The 25727-nt window shown below is 41.9% G+C and overlaps 1 protein-coding gene and 1 pseudogene across 8 annotated transcripts in view; one reads left to right on the top strand and one right to left on the bottom strand.

Annotated features, from left to right (window-relative positions):
* Kiaa1217 (KIAA1217 ortholog) overlaps positions 1–25727 on the top strand; it is an 815686-nt gene that overhangs the window by 437284 nt on the left and 352675 nt on the right. The gene's annotated exons all lie outside the window — the stretch shown is intronic.
* LOC101601240 lies at positions 20075–20503 on the bottom strand (annotated as a pseudogene).

Genomic DNA, 25727 nt, shown 5'->3' on the forward strand with positions numbered 1-25727 from the left:
CCCTCAGCGACCAGCCTGCGTCTCTTCCAAGCCTGTGCTTTACCATTTGGGGGAACTTAGCTATCTTGATTGCACTTTTGCCTACTATGAGAACTCACTAATGATCTGGCTTCCCCAGTGTGTCCCCAGATTCAGTCTCACAAAGAACCAGGGTTTGACTGGTTTAGCCATCACTTCAAAGAGAGGGCAGTCATATCTGGCTTCCTCCTGTGCTAACAGCAAACCTATGGAGCAATAGCTAACTCCTGATAAAACAGCCTTGGCCAGGACATAATCGTATGGTGCCAAACATCTCACCTAAGAATTCCTGGTCTCACAAGGGAGTTCTGGGCATGACAGATTTCTCAGCAGCCATGGACTTCTCAACCAATTTAACGTTGACTCTAAAAAATGATACACAGATTTATTAGCAATAAGATTAGGTTTAGAATCTATATTACCTAGATAGAAGAATAAAAATAAAAGAACCCTAGTAGTAAATAAGGCAAGTAAATTTACTTTATTATTTTTTTAATTATTTACTAGGAGAGAATGAGCATACCAGGACCTCTTGCCACTTCAAATGAACTCCAGACACATGTGCCATTTTTTGCATCTGGCTTTAATGTGGTACTGGGGAACTGAACCCAGGTCAGCAGGCTTTGAAAATAAGTACCTTTAACCGCTGAACCATCTCCCCATCCCCTAAATTGATTTTGAAAAGATTTTATTTTTACATTCATTCTGATTTTGAAGTGTATTTGTAATATTCAACATGGGGCTAAATTTTCAAAGCTTTATGCTCCTTTACCAATCATTTAAGGCATACCAGTAACTCAGAAGCCTTTAATAGATCAATATTGGGAAAACTCAATCAGAAAATATTCTTTAAGTGGGCTTTACATACTCCTGCTTTCTCATCGACAGGAGCTCTTCATACTCTCCTTTGTAAAGCAAAAGGTGGAGGCAGATAAGAGAAAAATTTTAAGGAGAAATTAATATAGGGTAAGCACCCTAAGGGTAGGAGGGGGTGTACTTTAAAATGTATCTGTGAGTCCTATATTTACTCTGCCCTGGGTGTCCATGGTTGGCTGCAGAGAGAGGAGGGGCAATGATTATGGGCTTAATCTTGTGATTTGTGCAGACGCCCAAAGAGCAAAGAACGTAAGATGGGACTTCTTAAAGTTAGAGCCAAAGAAATCCTGGGGCAGTTCCACCCGGTTGAAGCAGGATATGTAGTCACTATCTTTGCTGAGTAGATAGGAAGGAGATGGTGTTATTTTTAAGATGATGCCTTTTATAGACCCAAAGTCAAAATGGCAGGATTTGGAGTACAATGGCAGATCGAGTATCTTCAGAGCAATTTCCTATGAGCCTGCTATTTTTAGGTGTTTTGCGCTTACCTCTTCCTTATGTCCTTCTCGCCTGCCTTGTAGGGTCCTCCGCGGTCCTCAATGTGTGTGCTATCTCTGCTCGGCCCCACCTCTCTCCTTCCTTGCTCACATTCTTTTTAATTTATATACCCTACTTCTGTGCCCAGTTTTCCAGTTCTAGACAAAGAGTCGCTTGCAGTAGCCAAGTGCTCACAATGGTTCTGTAAACAGGGAATGGACTTGAGTGGATGATTATTATCTTCTTTGAGTTTTTGTTACAGATCAAAGAACACTTTGGAATTTGATTTAGTGAGAGATTGAGATTATAAAGGTTCTATTTTGGAAGGACAAAGAGAAAGAATGCAAGTGAAGCATCCTTGGCATAAACTGACTCATGCCCAGGGCCCATGGCTGCAGCTTCGACTTCTGCTGTCTCCCACCGGGCAGGTCTGCAGGGGCTTTACAAGCAGGGCGATCAGAATGACAATCGTAAACACTGTAGCCAAACGTCACCCTGTTGCTCTTCAGTGTCGATTTCGCTGGGACTTCTCATGCTTTGTTCAGTCACCTCCAGATGTTGATTATGGTGATGATAGCCAGACACTTAACTTACAAAATTTAGCGGGTGCAGATCTATGTGTATATGCCTCTTTCAAGCAAGTGCCTTGAACTACTGAGCCGTGTCCCCAGTCCACACATACCTCTTAGAAGAGTTAGTTCGGCAGTGAACTAATAGAAAACAGCATGCATTCATTATCCATAAATGTTAATGTGTATTTTATACTTTGCTATAAAATTAATTTTTTCTGGGGAGAGTGAAGGTTAAGCAGGGTCTCACTGTAGCCCAGGAAGACCTAGAACTCTGTCTGTAGCCCAGGCTGGCTTTGAACTCATGGTGATCCTGTACCACAACCTGTAGAGTGCTGCATTTCAAGACACGTGCCAGCACACCCAGCTGAAATTAATGCTGTAATCTGCCTGAGACTGCATAGTGAATTCCAGATCAGCCTGAGCTGGAGTGAAACCCTACCTCAAAATAAATAAATAAATAAATAAAATAGCTAGGATGTGACACCAGAACAATGGCCATGTAACTTCAAATTTGGAGTATGGTTAGGGAAGGAGGGGATAATTGCAGAATGTGGATAATCCACTTTCCTATGCCTCTGTCACCATTCTGCTGCTGACCATGGTGACTCCATCTTGGGATCCCATCCTGAGCAAGCAACAGCTTTAATCATTGAGACATTTCTCTAGCCAATTTTCATTTATGTTTTTTTTTCTTTTAAAAAAATTTATTTATTTGAGACAGAGAAAGAGGGAGAGAGAGAGAAAAAGACAGAGAGAGAGAAAATGGGCACACCAAGGCCTTCATCCACTGCAAATGACCTCCAGACATATGTACCCCCTTGTGCATCTGGCTTACGTGGGTCCTAGAGAATGGAACTGGGATCCTTTGGCTTTGCAGGCAAATGCCTTAACCACCACTAAGCCATCTCTCCAGACCCTAAGATTCATTCTTCTGACAGTATACTTCCCCAAACAAAACATCTGCATTGGGAAGGTGAGGGTTTTATTCCATTACTTTAAAGTAAGGTTTGATTTTTCATTAAGGAGATCCTAGATAACACACTTGGTTGAGATTTTGTCTGACATGAAGCTGTTGACAGCTGCTCATATCTGCTGTCCCTGTCCTTTATGTTTTTAACTTGTAAGCAGCAGAAGTTATTTCTGGAGACAGGGCAACCCAAGCCATCCTGGTGAGGCTCTGAGTTGCAAACTGTCAAACTGCTTGTTAGGCCATCACCTAGCAAAAAGAGACAATAATCTATTTGATGAAGGTCTGTATTTTTTGGCACTTCCCAAGTATCTGATAGTTTGAAGAAAATTCAGAATAGCCTATTCTCATTTATGAACTAATCACAAGTTATACAGTGTCCTTAAAGAAAGTCTGACTTTATAGATTTCTTTGTAAAGATTAATATCTGAAAGAGAATCCAATTCCTACTACAGGAATCGTCAGTCCTAGGAGAGCTGAGTCCTTAACTGGATGCAATCTAATCATTATCAAGCATTTATTATTATGTCTAAGCTGATATGTCGAGAAATGAAAATATAACAGATCCAACCTTCGGCTGCTGAACAAAGGAGCTAAGAGAAGACACATCAGCATGACTCATCTTTTCACCTCTCACATATCCCCCAACCTCATCCCCCAAAAGTGGAGGGAAAAAGAAATCACCAAAAAACAAAATGATAATAAGCATCACAGACAAATTAGCTTAGAAATAATTGAAGCAACTAGTCTTCTGGATGTGGCTGTTTGTTGTCCTCAAAGTCACATTATGTGGCTTGCAAATTTCAGTAGCCTGGAAAACCATTTAAAAAGCATGTTTTTACAAAACCTTCTCTGCGATTCTGAGTCTAAATCTAAATTTAAATGACTTAGTGAGGCCCCAGGATGTACAGTGTTCATTCCCTGCTGTGCAGCTCGGCACTGGGGGGTAACAAGCTTCTGTCTGCTGATCGATGTGGAACGAGCTGTTCTTTTCTACCAGTGTTTCCATCGCAGAGATCAAACAAGCTCTCTTGTGCTCCTTTGACAGTTCAGAATTTTCATATTTTTATTTTTACAACTTAGTGAGACTAAGGGAGACATAGAGTGTATTATTACTATTCCACTTAAACACCTTTCTTTTCTTTTTGGTAGGAAAAGAATCTTGCAATGTTCTATATTGTTGAAGCTTAAAGAACTTCTCCTGACTCTAAAATCAACACTTTCAAAATTCTTTGAAGGGTGCAGTTTAGTGTACCTTGGTTTCAGAGGACATTACCCAACAGATGTGCTGTGTCTAAACAGCAGGAAAATAGCCACAATGCTTGAGATCAATGGTGAGAAAAACCATTTAGTCATTCAAAAATGATTCTTAGATTTGCATTTTAAATTATCTTTAGAAAATGCAAAATACTCAGGGACCATTGGGGAAGGTGGCAGAAAGAATGTGAGAGCCAAAGCAAGGGGAGGAGTGCTTTGTGACCCTGTCTTCCAGGCACAAAAAGGCCATGGTATTCATAACCTCCCCACAGTGGCCGATGCTAGCTACACAAGACCTGTATAACAGGAGGGAAAAATTATAGCTTCAAACAGAAGAGAGACTGGCTGGAAAGAAGAAGGGATTCAGGGGAGAGAAGGTGGGGAAGGAAAAGTAGTGGGAGGGGATCATGATCATGGTGCAGTGTTGTATGTATGGAGGTTGTCAATACAAAGGTCAAAAAGACCTTTTGTATTAAAAAATACAAAATAAGAGCTATTAAACTTAATACATGTATTTCGGAAAATGCTAATTTTAAGAATACATGGTTTGGCCAGGCATGGTGGTGCACACCTTTAGTCCCAGCACTTAGAAGCAGAGGTAGGAGGATCGCTGTGAGTTCAAGGCCAGCCTGATACTACATAGTGAACTCCATTTCTAGTTTAATTGTTTGTTTTTCAAGGTGGAGTCTCTCTCTAGCCCAGGCTGGCCTGATATTCACTCGGTAGTCTCAGAGAGGCCTCCAACTCATAGCGATCCTCCTACCTCTGCCTCTCCAGTGCTGGGATTAAAGGCATGCACCACCAAGCCCAGCCTTATTTCTAATTTTAATCAAATTGACTTAAAAAAAAAAAGACTAAGCAGGATAATTATGAAATTATTATATTTATTGAGGGAAGTACAGAGCCAAAGAAAGATACCCCTGTGGCTAGAGATCTCATGTGGAGGGCTGTTACAGTCGGGTTCTCATTGCTGGTAGAAATCACCCAACCAAGAGTAGCTTCTGGGAAAAAGAGATTTATTTTGGTTTACAGGCTCAAGGGGAAGCTCCACGATGGCAGGGGAAAACGATGATGGCATGAGCAGAGAGTGGACATCACCCCCTGGCCAACATAAGGTAGACCACAGCAACAGAAGGGTGTGCCTCCACTGGCAAGGGGAAACTGGCTATAATACCCATAAGCTCACTCCCAACAATACACTCCCTCCAGGAGGCATTAATTCCCAAATCTCCATCAGCTGGGGAGCTAGCATTCACAACACCTAAGTTTATGGGGGACACCTGAATCAAACCACCACAAGGGCCTAGAAAAACTATGAAAACAGAAGAAAGTTCAAAGAGCTCCTGCTATGTGGGTAGCTGGCAGATGTAAAGAACCATGTGGAGAATAAGGGTGAGGGGACCCTCTGCTTGCCTCACCCACAGCTGGACGTTCCCAAGTGGTCAGAGGAAAGCCAGGCCTCCCTTCAAAGGTACTTATAACCTTACAGTGGAGGCTGTCTTCTGGCTCAGGTGAACCAGAGGGACAACAGGTTGGTTAGGGCTAGGAGCTGTCTCAGGTTGAAGCTAGCCCTGATGACAAGTTCCAGGAGCTAAATTTGACCAACCCAATGTTTAAATCCTATGAAAGACCCTCCCAGGACAGGTCCTGGTTGGTTGTGGAAAAACAGGTCTAGGGAACTAGGCAAAAGATAAGAAGTCAGATTATCTTTGATTTCTAGTAATGCAGACTTTCCTACCTTTTTTACTTTCAGGGGTCCAGTTACCCTAACTGCAATCCCTCTCATATCCATACATGGTACATGAATATCATACATGAGGTTAGATATTATTTTAATATAAACAGTCCCTTTTTACATATAAATCCAGATGAGCTGGAAGGGCGTTTTTCTACTATTTCCTAAAAATAGGTTGTCTTTGCATAAAAACCATATATGGAATAATTATTCCTCAAGGAGACATTTTCCTTCTTCATTTTAAATTTCTAAAACTGTTTTGCATTCTTAACGACAGCATTCATTTCTATGAATAAGTTTCACATTTTTCTTCTGCAGATTTGTACTGAGATTTACAGAGCGCTTGTGTGGTGTCATGTGGAACTGCAGCCTTTGCTGCTGATCTTTCACATTTTCTGAAGCTTAACACAAAAATAGAGCTAAAATTAAAAACATCTTCTCATTTACCTACATTTCTTCTGAAAAATGATATCAAGTATTTTTCATATATTCATGTACTTTTATTTCTATAAAATGATTATTCCTGATCATCAGAACTTACTCCATTGTGAATACATTCAGTCAGTTTTATCTTTTATAATATTTACTTATTTAAGAGAGAGAGAGAATGGAGCCTCCTGCTACTGCAAACAAACTCGTGATGCATGTGCCATTTTGTGCATGTGGTTTTACAAGGGTACTGGGAATCAAACCTGGGCAGGCCATTAGACTTTGCAAGCAAGTGCTTTAACTGCTAAGCCATCTCTGCAGCCCTTTTTTAAAAAAAAAAAATAGTTTTGTGTGTGTGTGTGTATGTATGTATGTATACATATATATACATATATCTATATATCTATATCTATATATATCTATATATCTATATCTATCTATCTATCTATCTATATATATATATATATATATATATATATATGGCACATCTGGCTTATGTAGGATCTAGGGAATCAAACCTGGGTCCTTGGCTTTGCAGTCAAGTGCCTTAACCACTAAGCCCATCCAGCCCCTTTTTATTTATTGTATTTTTAAAATATTTTTAAAACTTTTATTTATTTTAAGCAGAGAGAGATAGAAGAGAAACAGACTGAGAGAATGGGCATGCCAGGACCCCCAGCCACTGCAAACGAACTCCAGATGCACGTGCCACCATGTGCATCTGGCTTCATGTGGGTACTACAGAATCAAGCCCAGGTGGTTAGGCTGTAATAGCAAGTGCCTTAATCACTGATCCATCTCTCCAGCCCCTTCTTACTTTTGTAGACAACAGATATCTGCATTGTGTGTTATCCATGGGCCTCCTTACTGCCTTGCCTCTCATTCCTCACAAAATCATAGTGAACATTTCCTGGATTTTTAAAACTTTCTTTTTAAAAAAACATTTTATTTTTTCCATTTATTTGTTTGAGAGAGAGGGAGAAAGAAAGAAGCAGAGAGAGAGAGAGCGAGAAAGAGAATGGGCATGCCAGGGCCTCCAGCTGCTGCAAACAAACTCCAGACACATGTGTGATCTTGTGCATCTGGCTTATGTGGGTCCTGGAGAACTGAACCTAGATCCTTTGGCTTTGCAGGCAAGCACCTTAACCACTAAGCCATCTCTCCAACCCAACATTTCCTGGATTTTATGGATACATGGCATGAATGATTTGCTTGAACCAACAGTTTATAAAGGGCATTTTTCCTCCTCAAAAACAGTATTTTCTGGGCTGGAGAGATGGCTTAGCGGTTAAGCGCTTGCCTGTGAAGCCTAAGGACCAGGGTTCGAGGCTCAGTTCCCCAGGTCCCACGTTAGCCAGATGCACAAGGGGGCGCATGCGTCTGGAGTTTGTTTGCAGAGGCTGGAAGCCTTGGCACGCCCATTCTCTCTCTCTCCCTCTATCTGTCTTTCTCTCTGTGTCTGTTGCTCTCAAATAAATAAATTTAAAAAAAAAAAAAAACAGTATTTTCTTATGTTCAAAAAGCTATTTGTTCAGAAAACAGATACAGAATTTTGTGTTTGTTCATTATATACACTGCTGATAAGAGAAAATGCCAAAAAAATAATTTATTTTTAATAGAGCTAAAATGTATTCTGTATTTTTCCATAACATTCAAAGGCCTTTCTGTAAGAAGCTGTAAAGCTTTGATAACTAGTGTGACCCTGTTTGTTAAGTGCTTTAACATTGGAGATCAACTGAAGAGAACATCCACATCGCACTTTCGTATCACCAGGGCCTGATGGGATTCTACTTGTACTGGGGAGAGGTGTCCCCACTGAAGGAACTGGTGGTGGAGACAAAGGCTTCTTTCAAAGGTATCCCGGAGGTGCCATTGCCTTCCAGACGTGCCAGTCCTCCCTCTCTTCTGCTGCTCTTTCAGTTGTCTAGGTAGAGTTCAGGTGTTAGAGGTTTTGCTTGCTAGGGTCAGAAATCAAAATCAGTTGGCTTGCAAGGAGAGAGATTAAAAATAACCAACTGGGGGTGCTGGAGAGATGACTCAGCTGTGAAGGCACTTACCTGCAAAGCCTAAGAACCCAACTTTGATTCACCAGTACCCATGAGAAGGCAGATGCACAAAGTGACGCATATATCTAGAATTCATTTGCAACAGCTAGAGGTCCGAGCATGCCCATGCTCTCTCTCTGTCTCTCTTCTATCTCTCTCTCTCTCTCTCAGCTTGCAAATAAATAAGTTTGTTTTTTTTAAAGGGGGGGAATGTTGAAGATGTTTACTAAGCAGAGATTACGTCTCTTCATGAGATGTCTAAATCCCCTGTGCATCCAGTATGTAATTCTCTGTCTGACAGAATAGGGTGGAACAGATCATTCCTTTTTCCTCTATTGTCTAACACATAGATCAACCTTGCTATCTTGTCCTTTCTATTCCTCAAGAAAAAGGCAAGGATCTCTTTATAAAGAGATGTGGTATGGATGCATTTTCAAACCAGTGCTAAATCTTTTTGTTGTTGTTGTTATTTGTTTGTTTGTTTTTCTGAGGTAGGGTTTCTAGTCCAGGCTGACCTGGAATTCACTGTGTAGTCTCAGGGTGGCCTTGAACTCATGGTGATCATCCTACCTCTGCCTCCTGAGTGCTGGGATTAAAGGCTTGTGCCACCATGCCCAGCTGCCAAATCTTTTAACAAAAAAACAAAAAAGAAAGAAAGAAACTTAAAAGTTAGAGTTTTTATTGTATTAGATATTATGAAATGCAAGAAAAATTATTTAATAATGAATTGAATAAGTCTCAAAATACTGGTGTAGAAAAGGCACAATTTTCACTCATTTTGGAGTTAAGAAAAAATCTAAGTACAATTTTGTATAACAACAGTTTTTTTTTGTTTTTTTTTTTAATGTCTACAAGGCAGACTTATTCAGAAGGGACCCTGCTGGGTGTAAATCCATGGTTCTTGGGCTGTGGGCCTACCGTCAGTTTGTAAACTATTAGCCCAAGTCAGTTTGTCCCTCCAGGGCCTTTTCTACTTCCCACCATGAAGTCTGGCTCTGGGGTTGTCTGGTTCACTCTGGGGTTGATTGGCTGCAGCTGGTCTTGGAAGCAAATCACCCTTCATATAACATGAAGAGTTGCAAATTCCGACCCCCTAGGACTTGCCAACAGCTGAAACAGCAGCCGGGAAAGGGTTGGTTTGTGTGTTTGAGGGTAACGACACCGCTTGTGGTCATGTCTGTGTGGAATCTCATTCTGTGCTTTCTAGAGACATGGATCTGTACACATTGGAAGTAACAAAAATATAGTCTGTGACCCGGGGGTACTCCACTGCTTTCACTTGGAGCTTTAGTTGTTTCGTAGAACTCTGTTTCACTTTTATTTTAGGAATAAAGGTATGTAAACCAACACATGTGTGCAACACACAAATTAATAGTGATACAGAGACTCAGACATTTGAGTTTAAGTGACCTATTATAATCCAATCTAGACATAGGACTGAATGAATTGTACTGGCCTGGATATTAGTCTCCAACTTTTATTTATTTATTTATGTTTGCAGCACTGAGAATTGAACTCAGTACTTCACACATGCCAGATAAACATTCTACTGTTGAGGCATATCCCTCTTTTTACTTTGTTATTTTGAGTCAGAATCTCATAAACTTACCTAAATTGGCCTTGAAATGACCTTCCTCCTGCACCAGTCTCCTGAAGAGCTGGAATGGTAGGCCCATGCCATCAGGCCAGGCTTTTTTTTTTTTCTTTTTTTTTAAATATAACATTTATTGCTTAGATGGTTTGATACAACCAGGCTTATTTTTTAATTTCTGTCCTTTCTCTGTCGCTACGTCCTCATCAAGTATCTGATTACAGAAGGAACAGAAGAATCTGAGCTTGGGAAACAGCTGAGTTAGGTGTCAATGCTGGGCTGGTGACTTTGAAGCTCCCTGCTTGAAGGCTTCATTGTTTGTCATTTTAAAAGTATATTTCCTACTCCATGTTCTATTGGCAGAATTAAATGAGGGAACATGAAAGTAGCTGTGTTGGATGATCCACTTACATGAAGTCCCGAAAGTGGTCCAGTTCATGGAGAGACAGAAAGTGGTGGTGGGCGTAGCCTAGAGAAGGGAAGATGTGGACACACTGTTTAATGGCCCCAGTGTTTCAGTTTGACAAGATGAGTGGCATTCTGGAAATGGAGAGCAGTGACAGGGAGCGGCATTATAAATGTTCTCTCTGTGCCAAGCTGTACTCTTGGTTATCATGCTAAATTTCTGACGCCTGTGTTTGCCATAATAATCACAGTGCAGCATTTTGTGCTCGGCCAGGCCAGCTTTGCGAGCTCTGCCTCCTCTCCTCCTCTCCCTTCCTGCCTTTCACAAATGGCTGATGCTTACTGGAGACCTGACCAGAGTTGATCCAGAATCTTGGAGCCAGGCAACTTGGAGAGACCCACGTAGCCCTGAGTAGTAGGACGGGTCCTCTGACTTGCTGTGAGAGAGACCCAGAGCCCAGAGGACATGAAGTCCCCCATGCGCATAGCAGACACACAACACGGGTACAGGTGCGGGCAAATCCCACGATTTGACTAGTGACATAGCAAACCAGTGGTTGAGCTGGGACCAAAACTCATGGCTGCTGCCTCCTGTTCCGTTTGCTTCCCATGCACTCTGTGTTCTGTACCGTCTGATATGCAGATGAGCCATGTGTGCCTCAAACTGGCTAGTGATTTCTATGCTTTGATTAGATAGATTCAGAGAGGATCATATAAAATGTTCTTCCTTGGACTGGGGAGATGGCTTAGCAGTGAAAGGTGCTTGTTTGCGAAGCCTGATGGCCTGGTACCCATGTAAAGCCTGATGCACAAAGTAGCATATGCATGTGGAGTTTGCAGTGATAAGAGGCCCTGGCATGCCCATTCTCATTTATCCTCTGTCTCTCTCTCTCTCTCTCTTTCTCTCTCTACATCTCCGCTGTCTCTCCTTGCAAATAAATAATAAGTTAAAATATTAAAATAAATAGCCAGGCATGGTGGTGCATGCCTTTAATTCCAACATTCTGGAGGCAGAGGTAGGAGGATGGCTTGATTTCAAGGCCACCCTGAGACTACAGAGTGAACTCCAAGTCAGTCTGGACTAGAGTGGTGAGACCCTACCTCAAAAAAAAATTAAAATAAATAAATAAAACTAAAATATTCCTCCAAAAGGCAGGGTTTTTTTTTAATATATAGCTTTACCTGAGTATAAATGACCTTTACTAAGTCATATTACTTAACAAGCCTTGACACACATTTATACCATGAAACCATCACTACATTCAAGATAATGAAATACTTCCCAAAATGTTTCCCTGTGTACATTTTAATATTTCTCCATCCAAAGTCTCACCAGGTAATCACTGGCCTGTATTCTATCACAAATGCAAATAAACATATTCCATTTTATCCTTCTTTAAACCTACAGAATTGTTTTGAAGTTGACCTATTATTTTGTTGCGTGTATCAGTCATTCTTTTTGTTTTTTGTTTTTTGGTTGAGGTAGGGTCTCACTCTTGCTGCTTGATGTTCTTCCTTGGAAACTGAAACTGTAAACTAAAATGAATCTTTCCTCCTCTAAACTCTTTCTTTTATGTATTTGTCACAGCAACAAAAAGCCTGACTAATACATCATGTCATTTTATATGACAGGTGTGAGCATCAGAAGATTTGGGTATCTGCTAGCATCCTGGAACCAGCCTCTCACATCTATTTATCTGATAAGCTGTTGGTTTTATATTTGGGTTGTTTCCAATTGGGCTATCATAAATAAAGTTGATCTGGATATTCACATAGGGGTCTTTTGTGTACATAGGATTTCTATATTAACCGTACATTTCTGATATTTGGACATCTGAGACCTTATGCTCTTCAAGAGACTGTGTCTCCTCAGACTAGCCAATACCCAGAAATATTGAGAGTCAATAAGCATAAATTTCATATGCAGTGCTAACAAGTATGGAGCCTATACTTCCAACTGTCTATCTCACCTGGTTCAAACATTTATTTGGGTTTCTGTCCACCTGCCTTAATCAATCTAGGGCCAAGTACTAAAGACCTAGGGCATTATTCAACCAGAAATGATACAATGCTAACCTGCTCACACCGCTTACCCCACTTTAGTCCTTCCTTCTTGCAACCCACGGAGTCTTGTCCACATTCCTCGCTCTGTCCCAGTGCCTCTAACTGACCCTCACGCTTCTTCATGGGTCCTCTCTATAGCATGCTGTGCCATAGAAACAAATCTCATCTTCATATATTTTCAAGTGTTCATTCTTCCAAGTCAATCCCAGTGTTGTAATGGCTGAGTCATATGGTAGCTGTATATTTAAGTTTTTTTAATATTACCTATTTATTTTAGAGAGAAACAGAGAGAATGGTCATTCCAGGGCCTCCAGCCACTGCAAACAAACTCCAGATGCATGGGCCACCTTGTGCATCTGGCTTACGTGGGTCCTGGGGAATCGAACCTGGGTCCTTTGGCTTTGCAGGCAAGTGCCTTAAATACTAGGCAATATCTCCAGCCCATATGTCTAAGTTTTTAAGAAACTTCTAAACTGTTGTTCATAGTATTTACATTGACATTCTCAGTAGAAATGGTAGAGTTATCGCACAACCACCTCCCATCACTTGACCTTCTTCTATTTTTCCCATTCTAAGTTGCGATCTCATCATGGTTTTAACACTCCTAATATACAATTGTGTCAAAGTTTTTATTCTGTAGCTTTCAATCTTTGTTTCTTTTGTTAGTCTTTCGAGGTAGGGTCTCACTCTAGCCCAGGCTGACCTGGAATTCACTACGTAGTGTCAGAGTGGCCTCAAACACACGGCGATCCTTCTACCTCTGCCTCCCAAGTGCTGGGATTAAAGGAGTGCGCCACCACGCCCGGCTCAATATTTGTTTCTTATTTTCATATTTTTATTTATTTATTTACAAGCATAGGTGGAGAGAGAAAAAGAAATAGTGGGAAAGAATAAGCAAACTAGGACCTCTAGCAATTGCAAATGATGTATGCACCACTTTGTGCACCTGGCTTTATGTGGGTACTGGGGAATCAAACCCAGGTTGTTGGGCTTTGCAGACAAGTGCCTTAACCACTGAGCCATCTCTCTAGCCCCTTGCTTCTTTTTTATATTTTTACAAATATTTTTTATTGTCTGAACCCACTCATCATTTATTTCGAACATAATAACCTCAATATGAGATGTCTAAATAGAGTAAGCACTTCCAACCAGACGTGATAGCTCTTCCTCTAAAGCTTAAGTTTGGCCCATAATTCTTGATACATGGAGTAGCCCCTACCAAGAGTCATGAAGATGGGGAAATATCTGGGTTGGTTGCCATCATGATTGCTTAAAGAATTTTCTTGGAACCACCAAGTTTCATCATGATGCACCCAGCTTCTCTGTACAATTTTTTAGATGTTTCAGCGTGTATATGCTGTCCATATGTGCGTGAGAGTGTTATGTGGGTATGCACATATGTGTGCCCATGTACAGAAGGAGGTCAGACCAGTGCCAAATGTCTTCCGCAATTGCTCTCCACCTTATTTTTTAAATGTTTATTTATTTATTTATTTGCAAGCAGAGAGAGAAGCAAAAAGAGAATGGGCTCCCCAGCCCTCCAGCCACTGCAAATGAACTCCAAGTGCATGTGCCACTGTGCACCTGGCTTTTCGTAGGTACTAGGGAATCAAACCTTTTCAGTTGAATGCTGTTTCTGCAGAGACCAGGGAAACAAGGACTTTTCCTATTCTATATTGGCCCTATCTCTCAGAAGGTCTCCAAATGGATTTTCCTCCCAACCTCTCAAATTAAATGTCCCAAGTATTGTAATGAAGCTGAAAATGGAACCACATTGCTCAGAAGGAACTAATGGCACTGTCCTCTTCTGCAAAGGCAGTTCTGAGTACATTAGAAACACAGACTTCTGGGACTTGTAAGGGTTCTGTCAAAAATGTATAAGGGGGATAAATTACCCTTGCTAGGAGATCATCAACTTTTGCACTTCCTGCCTTTGCTGTGGCTAAAAGTGAACTATTAAAGTGATATTCCCCAAATGGTTTGAATTTAATAACATTAATTACCATGCTCTGAAAGTCTATAAATCCTTATTTAAAAATTCAGCTATCCTAGTTATACCTTTTAGGAATGCTTAACTTTTAGGTCTCTACCTATAAACTTCCCAGAAGCAAACATGCCCACCTGGAGACCTAATAAGGAGCAAGTGAGCAGCTCTGCCTCCCAAAGCAATAGCAATTATCAGGAGGCATATCCTGCTCTAAATTTAGCTAGGTCACATCCCCCTATGTTCCATAAAACTCTTATTCTCTCCAAGCCCTGAGGAAACATATTCTGCAAAATTCATTCAACAGGAAATATTTCAAAAACAGAGAGCAGGGTACCACTTTCAAGATTATTTGTGTTTCAGAAGACCATGACTCTAATGCAGAGGCATTTATTATTATAACAGTGGACTTCAGGCATCATGAGGAAAAGACACAGGGGAGCAAGGAATCCCCTCTCCCTGTGGTCCCTCTAATCTCATCAGTGGTACCTTTGGAAGATCTTGAATGACCTTCACCTCTGGCTGTGTTCAGGCTACAGCTCCTGAAATATGTTACTAATTCACACAAGACTTTCCAGTCTCAAGTTCCCAACTATGTGCTGGTGAAACATGGAATTTTATTTAATTTATTTTGGGGTTTTTTGTTTGTTTATTTTTTTCTGTTTTAGTCTGGGATACGACCTTTATTGAACTTATCCACCTGAGTGAAAATAATGTCTGTACAAAACCAAATCTGTGTTACTATAACTTCTGCATCACAATTAGAATTCAGTTTTTTTAAATATTTTATTTTTATTTATTTATTCACTTGACAGAGAGAAAGAAGGAAAAAGGGAGAGAAAGAGAGACTGGGTGCACCAGAGCCTCCAGCCACTGCAAATGAACTCCAGATGTGTGTGCCCCCTTGTGCATCTGGCGTACATGGGTCCTGGGGAATCAAAGCTGGGTCCTTTGGTTTTGCAGACAAACGCCTTAACTACTAGGCCATCTTTTCAGCCCAAAATTCAGTTTTGTTTTGTTTTTTTTAACAAATAGTCAACTCAAAACCCACTACTTCAAAATTAATAGTTTTTTTGAAGCCACAGTAACAAATATCCATGAATATCAAGTCACATTTCTTCGCTTTGAGGTCCTCCCAATGAATTGGCAAGACTCGTGGGCTGGGAATAAAGAGGCTTGGATTCAAGTTCAATTCTGGCAATTATGACTGCTATGTGATCGCAAAATGTTGTCTTTCCTTGCTTGACACCTATTATCTCTGTAAAATGAGAACTCTTATAAATGTTCTCAAAGTTCTCTCTCAGGTCTGAGATACTGTACCACAAAGAAATATGCCACTTCAGGCAGAAGTGTTATGAAAGCAATTTTGTTTAACAAAATGAATATTTTTCCAGCAAGATTTTTGTTATTTCAAAGTAATAAACCAACTAAAGAAACAGCACCCGAGAGTTTTCTTGGACCTTATTTCCTTTCTGTTCATTATCTACACTTTTGTAAGTCAGTCTCGCAGTAACATAATTTTATTTATGCACTGCTTTCAGGTGTAGCACCCATTTTCACTTGCAAATGAATTCACCCATGAACCTCATGAGGAGTGCTGACCATGAGAAGCTTCTGGCTGTGTTTTTCCATTGCTAGTGGCTGCTGTCTGCATAGTGGCTGTTTAGTCAGAGCTGTGGTAGACTTCTGTCAAGGATATTCCTTGAAATATAACTCAAATAAATGAGTGAAATTGTGCCCTCTTGTCTAAATTCCCAACCTTAAACAGATAGCTATACCAGGTCTACACAGGTACCACTCTCAATGGAATGAACAATGGAGCTCATTGTTATTGAAAAAATATGTATATATCGATACTACACCTTGATCACAGTCCCTACCTTCTCTTTTTTCCTCTGCCCAACCCCCCTCCACTGAACCCTTTCTTCTTCCCAACTAGTCTCTTTTTAAATTTTTTGTTTTGTTTTGTTTTGTTTCTCGAGGTAGGGTTTCACTCGGGCCCAGGCTTACCTGGAATTCACTATGTAGTCTCAGGGTGGCCTCAAACTCACGGTGATCCTCCTACCTCTGCCTCCCAAGTGCTGGGATTAAAGGCATGTGCCACCACACCCAGCTAAAAATTTTATTTATTTATTTTCAAGCAGATAGCAATAGAGCGAAGACAGAAGGACACACCAGGGCCTCCAGCTGCTTCAAACAAACTCCAGATGTAGGCCCTACTTTGTTCATTTGGCTTTACGTGGGTTCTGGGGAATCTAACCTAGGTTGTTAGGCTTTGTAGGCAAGCGCCTTAACCACTGAGCAATCTCTGCAGCACTTCTTTTCTGCTTTGAGTTTTTTTTCTTCTATGTGGCCTGCTGAGTTTAATTAGTATTGTTTGCATGAGCATAAGTGGGAAATGATTCACCAGAGTATGTGCAAATTACCAGTAGTAACACTACTGCACTAAATGCCTCCTGGTCCCCCAACAACCAGTAACGGCCAGTGACTTCTCAAGGAGAGATGGGGGCCTTGTGCCCTCTCCACCATCTGTGTTGGAATATTGATGGGTCCAATGTTGTGCAGGTCTTTGGCAGGTAATGATAGTTGCCATGGCCACGTCTTATCCGTAAGACAGTGTTCCCCAGCGCTCCTCCCCATCATCTGGCTCTTACACTCTTTCTGTTCCCTCTTCTGCAGTGGCCCCTGAGTCTTAGAGGGGGTGATATTGACATCCTATTCAGTACTGAGCACCAACAGTAGAATTCTTTTACCTCCTGGGCAAACCTAGAGCAAGCACAGTGCAGAGAATATATCCTGGAAGACTTAACTACTGTGATGGTAAATAGCAAAAACATCCACTTATTTATTTGAATAACCCCTGCCTCCCTTCAGTTGATTGATCACAACAATGAAGAATTAACTAGGGGGGGCTAGAGAGATAGCTTAGCAGTTAACATGCTTGCCTAAAAGCCTAAGGACCCAGGTTCAATTCCCTAGTACCCACATAAGCCACATGCACAAGGAGGCAAATGTGTTTGGAGTTTGTTTGCAGTGGGTAGATGCCTGATATATGCCTATTACCTCTCTCTCTCTCTCCCTTCCTCCCTCCCTCCCTCTCACTCAAACAAATAAATAAAATATTTTAAATTAAAAAGAGAAGTAGAATGAAAATACTTAGTAGCAGAGGCCAGTAAGTTAAAAAGGAGACATAAAGGGAAGAGAAAGGAAGGGAGGAGGGTACTTAATAAGTTGATATTGTATATATGTAAGTACAATGATTGTGATGGGGAGGAAATATGATGGAGAATGGAATTTCAAAGGGGAAAGTGTGTGGGGGGAGGGAGGGAATTACCATGGGATTTTTTTTTATAATCATGGAAAATGCTAATAAAAATGAAAAAAAATAAGAATAATAAAATATTTTAAAAAGAAAAAAAAAGAGAAGTAACTAATATCCAAGTATATATAACCCCAAGGCTTGCTTCTAAGGAAAGAAAAACTATCAGATAAAGAAAATGAGCTTCAAGAAAAGTAACGGCTTCCTCAGACAGCCGTCTAGTGAGTAGAAAACTGGAGTCCAACGCTGAGCTTGGGTGTCAGGTACACGGCCTTCTTCCTGAGAAACTCACAGGACAGGCCAGTCCCTCGCCCTGCAGAGAACTTTTGCAAAGGGACACTGAAGGATAATTTTCTCCCCACACATGATATGATTTTGTCTCAAAGAGCAGCATGACAGGCCGGGCGTGGTGGTGCAGGCCTCTAATAACAGCACTTGGGAGGCAGAGGTAGGAGGATCACCATGAGTTCAAGGCCACCCTGAGAGTACATAGCCCAGGTCAACCTGGGCTAGAGTGAAACCCTACCTGGAAAAACAAAAGAAAAGAGCAACAACAGACTAAATGGCTGATTATTAATTGAGTTCTTTTTCTACATGATAAAGTGAGGAAGGAAGGGAGAATGGCCAGTCCAGGACTTCCTGGCATCCCCCCAAAACAGACGAAGGAGTTGCTCCTGCCTCCTCCACTCACAGAAGCCAGGCTCGGCGCTCAGTGGCTGCGTCTGATGTTCTCAACATTCACATGCGCTAGCCTCCAAGGACACCCCCACATTCCACAGCCCCTACCTCTCAACTCCTAGAGATACTGTTTTTCTTCATTTAAGCAAAGAAAAGCCCCAACGTCTACAGAGGCCATTTTTCATCTGAATCGTCACTCAGTGCCCCTAAAGGTGTGTGTTTCAGTCCACTCTGGGGTGCTCAGCTCACTGTCCAGGTGTTGATAAACCATGGTCCAAATGGGTGAATCATTCAGCAGCTTCCAGATGTGGCCATGTAGCCAGGTCCGCAGCACCAGCCAGGAAGGACAGTGGCTCTGATGACCTCAGCTGGCATCTCTGAGGCTCGGGGCACAGCTCTAAGAACCTTCTGCATGCTGGGTTTTTATGCTGTGAAGTACTTTTCTTCCTTATCTATTGTCCTTACATTACCAAGAGCATTAAGGCTCAGACTTTCCTACCTTCTAGTAAATATCTTATTACTGCTGGGCACCCATGTCCCAAAAGTTTACAAGATCACAATGGTTTGGCTCAATGCCTTCACTTCCTGGCCAGTGTTCGGCAACCATCTCCTTTATTTCCTTCAGTCTAGACTCAGCGGCTTCCTAAGGGCTCTGAATATTTACTAGGGCCAGGGCTGGGCTAGTTTTAGATTTGGGGCTATGGCTAGTGCTAGGACTAGGGTTATGCTTAGGGTTAGGTGTTAGGATGGGGTTTAGGATAGGGTTAGGTGAGGGTTAGGACTAGGGCTAGGACTGGGTTAGGTTTAGGGTTAGAGTTCGGTCAGGGTGAGGGCTAGGGCTGGGGTTTAGACTTGGGTTGCATGTGATGGTTAGGATTAGGGATAGTGCTTGGGCTAGGGCTGGGGTTAGGGTTAGGCCAGGGCTAGGGTTAGCGTTAAGGTTAGGATTACTCAGGACATTCATATGCATTTGTTCTTCCTTTGACCTGGACCATTTTTCTCTGGTAGCTGATCATCTCTCTCTACTGTCATTGAGGTGCCTGGAGCACCATTGAAGCTAGCTTATCAGAGACACTGATGGTAGGTAGCTTGCCATTACTGTAACAGACACATGAGATAAATTAACTTTTTAATAGAAGGCTTATTGTGGCTCCACTTACACCGGTTTCATTCATGAAAAGGGTTGGCCCAGTGTCTTTGGACCTCTGGTGACATACCATTGTAGGAGCACATAGCAGAGGAGGCCTGTTACCTTTATGGAAGGGACATGAGAGAGGTCAGAAAAGAAAACAAGAGTCCCATAATCACCCTTGAGGACACCGTGCCCCCACCCCCACCACCAAGTGACTTAAAAATCCTTCACTAGGTCCCACCTCCTCGCAATGGTGTTAAACTGGGAGTTGAGCAATTTAAGGGAGCACGCCTTTAATCCCAGCACTCGGGAGGCAGAGGTAGGAGGATCACCTTGAGTTCAAGGCCACCCTGAGACTACAGAGTGAGTTCCAGGTCAGCCTAGGCTAGAGCAAGATCCTACCTCGAAAAAGAAAATAAAAAGAAATTATTCTAGGAAGCCCACACTGTTGATGTCTGTCATGCTTCGCTCTGATGAGATGACCCAGTCCTTAAAAACAAAACAAAACAACAAAAAAAAACCTCTTTAATCATCCTCTGGAAGCTTGAACTGAATACGGCAACATTCATTAAACACCTCCCAGCTCCTGTCATTTACTACTTCAACATTCAGTTCTGACAGCATCCATTTAACTTTGTTTGCTCTTTCCTAAGTTGCTTTAATAATGTTGAATCATACAAATTCTTTTCTCCTTCTTCTCAGAAGAAAATTTCTTACTACTGCTGATGCCTGGGCTATGCAGTGTTTTGTAACTCCGTCCCCACTGACATGAGCTGCGTCAAAGACCATAAAGATGTTTACAGGTTTGCTAGCATCAATTTTCCCTGCAAAGGGAGCTGGAGGAACTGTAGTGTTTAACCCATGTACTATTCTGTCATTAATTGTTCTCATCACCTGAGTACTTCCCGGAACTCAGCAAACTCCTCCGTTCACAGCACCACTGGGTGCCGCCATATCGGACCCTGCACCGCTTGTTCATTTGCTCATATGCGGGTGGAGGGGATTTGAACCAGGACCAGTTGTGAGCTAGGCTGCCAGGTTTCGCAAGCAAGCGCCTTTAGCTGCTGAGCCATTTCCCTAACCCTTCAACCATGTGATTAACATTTGTATCATTATTCTTTAGACTGACCTAGATATTCTGTTTAGCTGCCTCCCAAGCCTGTGACTCCAAAAAAGAAGGCCATATTTTCCTTCTCTTCTTTTTTTTTCTTTTCTTTTGAGAGGAAGAAACCCAGGACCTCATGTATCTTAGGGCAATGTTCTACACTGAGCCATATCCACAACCTTTTAAATATTCAAATTACAGAGTTCAACCTTCGTCGCTTTGACATAACATTTTCCTAATTTCCATGTGTTCCTTGGGCATTTCTGAATGTGCCAGGTGGCTCTCTTGCTCTCTCGGGAACATGTGGTCATGACATGGGTCGTGCTTTCCATGGCCTCTGCTGTGGTAGCCTGTTGTAGAGAAGTGCCCTCTGGGAATAGCACTTGTCTCTATCAAGTCCATGGCCGTTCTACTTCTGGTGACCTGCAGACCGACAGAAGGAGAACAGTTACCTATAGTCAAGGTAGTGAGAGAAGAGCTCACAGATTCCTCCTGATATCCTCCAAGAGCTGGGGTTTGTGCTTGTCGAGATGGTCATGAAGGACTATCTCAAAAGCCTAGCCCTATGAGCCTGACCAAATCTGGAAATAGTGGGTTTGTAGCTACCATCAAGTTAACATGAGGTCATATTGCAATATAGTGGACTCTTTTCCAATATGAGCAGGGAAATTTGACCCAGATAAACAGAGAGGGAAGATGGCCATGTAGAAATGAGACAGAAGGGCTGGCAGATGGCTTAGTTGTCAAGGTGTTTGCCTGCAAAGCCAAAGAACCCAGGTTCAATTCCCCAGGACCCCAGATGCATAAGGCGACACATGTATCTGGAGGTTGTTTGCAGTAGCTGGATGTTCTGGAGCATCCATTCTCTCTCTCTCTCTCTCTCTCTCTCTCTCTCTCTCTCTCTCTCTCTGTGTGTGTGTGTGTGTGTGTGTGTGTGTCTGTCTGTCTGTCTGTCTCTCTCTCTCTCTCTCAAATAAATAAATAAAAATTAAAAAATAAATAATGAGACAGAGGTTGGAGTTATATGACGAGAATCCATGAAAGGCCCAAGGCTACCACCATCAGCTGGAAGAGGCCAGGAAGTGTCTTTCACTGGACAGAGACCCTTCAGAGAGAGCACAGCTCTGCATACAACTACATTTACCTCCAGAACAGTGAAGAAATAAATTTCTCTTATTTTGAGACACTCAAGTTTTGGGTAGCCCTTGGAAATTAGTAAAGTGACTTAGATATTTTGAGGCATGATTTATATAAACCTAGACAGGAAAGGTATTCCAAAATTATACAAATGTCTTCAAGGATGGAATCTTTAAAAAAAAAAAAATACCAACTTCAAAAAAACTACAAAATTAAAATCAACGCCTATATTTTTTTTTCTCCCAAGTAATTAAGCAAGCTGGTGGGGGATGCTAGCTTCCCTGATTTCCGGTGAATAGTGCTGATGAGTCAGGACCATTACATCTCACAGAAGATGCCGCACCAAAAGCAAAGTCTGAGAGTTGTGTTTACTAACGTGATACCATATGTTGGTTGATTAACAAGTTGTCAGAATATTAGAAGTTCTTGGCTGATTGCAAGGAGGAGCATCTGTTTGCTGAGTCCTTTAGCTAATGTGTGCATGATATTGCCAGGTTTGGCCTTTTTCCTAAATATCAGATATAAATTCCCACAGTATTTGGCCTTCAGAGAGCAATGCTGTTGTGCTGCTGGAGAGGGAGGATGTTTATTCTAGGAAAGCAAACAAGGTAAAGCCAGAGAGAGAAAACTAAGTGTACACCCAGGTGACCGGCACATCGTCTACAGCTAATGTTTTCTCAGATGCCACTTGAGGGGGAAAGGAAAAGAGAAAAGTCTCTCAGAGCTATTTATTGCTCTATTACCTATTGATAACTGTTAATAATGCCTTGTATTTATAGAGTGACTTGCAGGTTGCAAATGGCTTCACATTGGAGTCTCACAGTCTTGGAAAGATGGCAAGAAATCCTGTGGTCACCTCACAAATCTAGACTGTACAGCTGAGGGGGGAGGGTTGTGGGGGGAGAGAGGGAGAGAGAAACACCAAGAGCAAGTTTAGATGAGTAGAACCAGGTCGTCTAAGTTGCATCCCTGTACGAGCTGCAAATGACATTAGTATAAATTCAAGAATGATTGTGGGAGCTATGAAGAGATATAATCAAGTTTGAGTTTCCCTTTGAATCTTTTACACCATTGAGTTTGGCTTTATCACTGCTGTGGCCACATACCTGAGACCACCAATTTAAAGGGAGGAAAGGTTTCTTTAGGCTCACGGCTTTGAGAACTCTGTCCATTGTGGCCACGAGGGTATGGCAGAGCAGAGTAACTCACATGACAATGGCCTGGAAGCAGAGAGAGAGAGAGAGAGAGAGACATGTGTGTGTGAGAGAGAGAGAAAGAGAGAGGAAGAAGAGACCAACAACAAGATATAGTCAACAACAAGATATAGTACCAAGAACACGTCCTACTTCCTTCTGCTAGGTCTGTAACATACTAGAATATTCCAAAGCAGCACTATAAGCTATGGACTATTTCTTCATTGCATGAGCCATTTTGAGGGGTGGGGGAGGCACTGCTGTGACCAAATAAATCCCTAGGCGTACCAACTAAAAGTGACTGGGGGTTGGGGAGGATCATGGTCTTAGAGGGTTCAGTCCATCACGGTGAGGAGCGCATGGCAGAACAGGGCAGCTCGCATCATGAGGGCATGGAAGGAGAGAGAGAGAGAGAGAGAGAGAGAGAGAGAGAGACAAAGACCAGGGACAAGATACAGCCACAAGGACACATCTTTCTTCTTCCTATTGCTTCCTCCAGCCAGTCCCTACCTCGTAAAGCTTCTAGAATCTTCCAAAACAGGCCCACTAGATACAGACTAGCTCTTCAAAACAGGAACCTTTGGGGGAGGGATACTTTGTATCCAAGTCATAATACTCTGCTTTTGATAACAGGCAGCTGTCATGGATTGATGATGTCTTTTCAGTTTCACTGGGTGGATCCCTGTCCAGTGCTCATCAAAGCAGACATGAAATGAGGACGGGGAAGAGAGACTTGTCTTATGTCACTTGAGTTCACAGTTACATTTATGTTTCATTTATTGGATTTCCTTTGAAATTTCTCAGTACTCATGGTTTCAGAACTAAGTATCTCTATGATATGACGTATCTATCACTTTTTTCTTTAATCTGAGATTTTTTTGTGTCTTGTACTTTTACAACATTGAGGAAGGCTGTGTTTTGGAGAAATCTTTTAATGTTTCAAAGGAATGTAGCCTATTATGAAAAATAGGATATTTCCTTTTAAGTCTTCCAGACTTTAGGTCTATATTAAAATCACAAGTCAGGTATTACATTTGAATATTTCTTCCCTTTATTCCTCTTTGCCTAATGCATGGGGGGACTTGTTTTCCATCCTCTAATATCTAGTATCTTGGGCCAGTGAATTGAATTAATAAATGATAGAGAAAAGGATTAATTCCCGTCCATGTGGAAGGCCTTTCGGTAAAGAAGAAAAAAACCCTGAAAATGTTATTTCTGCTTAAATGTCTGTTTAACAAGAAAAAATAAAAGAGATTCAGACTTTGAAAGGCTTGTGAAGTATGAGGAGGTGAATGTACGAAGGACACTGATGGGAAATCAGGGTTATTTAGTAAGGTGTCTTTTGTAGACTGAAGTGAGCATCATCTGTGGTTATAAAAGCTACTTTCTGGGGCTGGAGACATGGCTCAGCAGATAAAGTGCTTGCCTGCAAAGCCTAAGGACTCTGACTTGATTCCCTAGGACCCGTGTACAGCTGGCTGCACAAGGTGGCACATGTATCTGGAGTTCACTGATTACAGTGGCTAGAGGCCCTGGTGCTCCTATTCTCTCTCTCTCTCTCTCTCCCTCTTTCTCTCTTTCTCTCTCTCTCTCTCTCTCTCCCTCTTTCTCTTTCAAAAATATAAATAGGGCTGCAGATATGGGTTAGTGATTAAGTGCTTGCCTATGAAGCCTAAGGACCCCAGTTCAAGGCTCAATTCCCCAGAACCCACATTAACCAGATGCACAACGGGGTGCACGCATCTAGAGTTTGTTTGCAGTGGCTGGAGGCCCTGGCATGTCCATTCTCTCTCTCTCTCTATCTGCCTCTTTCTCTCTCTCTCACTCTTAAATAAATAAATAAATAAATATGTTTGTATATATAGATATATTTTACTAAATATAAAAAATGCTACCTTCTTCCAGACATGGTGGCACACTGTTTTAATCCCAGCACTCAGGAGAATAGTAGTAAATTTGAGACCATCCTAGGCTACTGACTTCTAGGTCAGCCTGGACTAGAGTGAGATCCTGTCTCAATACAAAACCAAACCAAACAAAGCCACCTCCTCTGCCTGCTATGAGAGGGGACACTTTCACAAAGGGAAGCTCACGCCCTGGTTTGGGTGGGCTTGGGGGAGATATTTACTGTTTCTCAACTGCATTCAGCTCCAAACTCTGATTCTACAGTGGCATATTTGGGGGTGGTACATTCCGATACCCTTCATTAATTTTTAGGGACTCTATAATAAGATCCTTTCCTAGTTCTCCAGCCATATCCTCAACCCCTGTGTTTCTAACTCTTTTTTGCAAAGTGTTCCTCCTCTTCCTTTCTAATTCCCTTCCTCTAAATTCATAATCTGCTGGTCTATCCATGATTCGATTTCCCCTCCTCATTCCCTTTCCAATGGCACTCAACTTTAATGCAATCCCAAATTTATTTCCCTACTGCAGGGCCTCCCCAGCGGCCAGCTCCTCAGCACTGGAGGTTATCCTCCCTTGAGGAGTTACTTTGTCAGCCTGTCAGTTAGCCCTTCAGCTCTCCTGTATTTGGTGTGACTGTTTGTAAGTCTTCTGTGGTTAATTTCTACAGCTTGTTCCCTTTTGTCTCTTTAACTAACTTTCTATTTTTCTCCTGAGCTTTCTCTCTCCTGTGGTTTTGCTTTGGCAAGGACGTTGTGAGCCAACATCCCTAGAGGTGTGGCTAAAAAGGATTACGCTCCTGGCTAGCTTGGCTTCCTGGGAGACTCCCCTTGCCCAGTGA

This window comes from Jaculus jaculus, chromosome 5, assembly GCF_020740685.1.
Source record: "Jaculus jaculus isolate mJacJac1 chromosome 5, mJacJac1.mat.Y.cur, whole genome shotgun sequence".
Taxonomy (NCBI): domain Eukaryota; kingdom Metazoa; phylum Chordata; class Mammalia; order Rodentia; family Dipodidae; genus Jaculus; species Jaculus jaculus.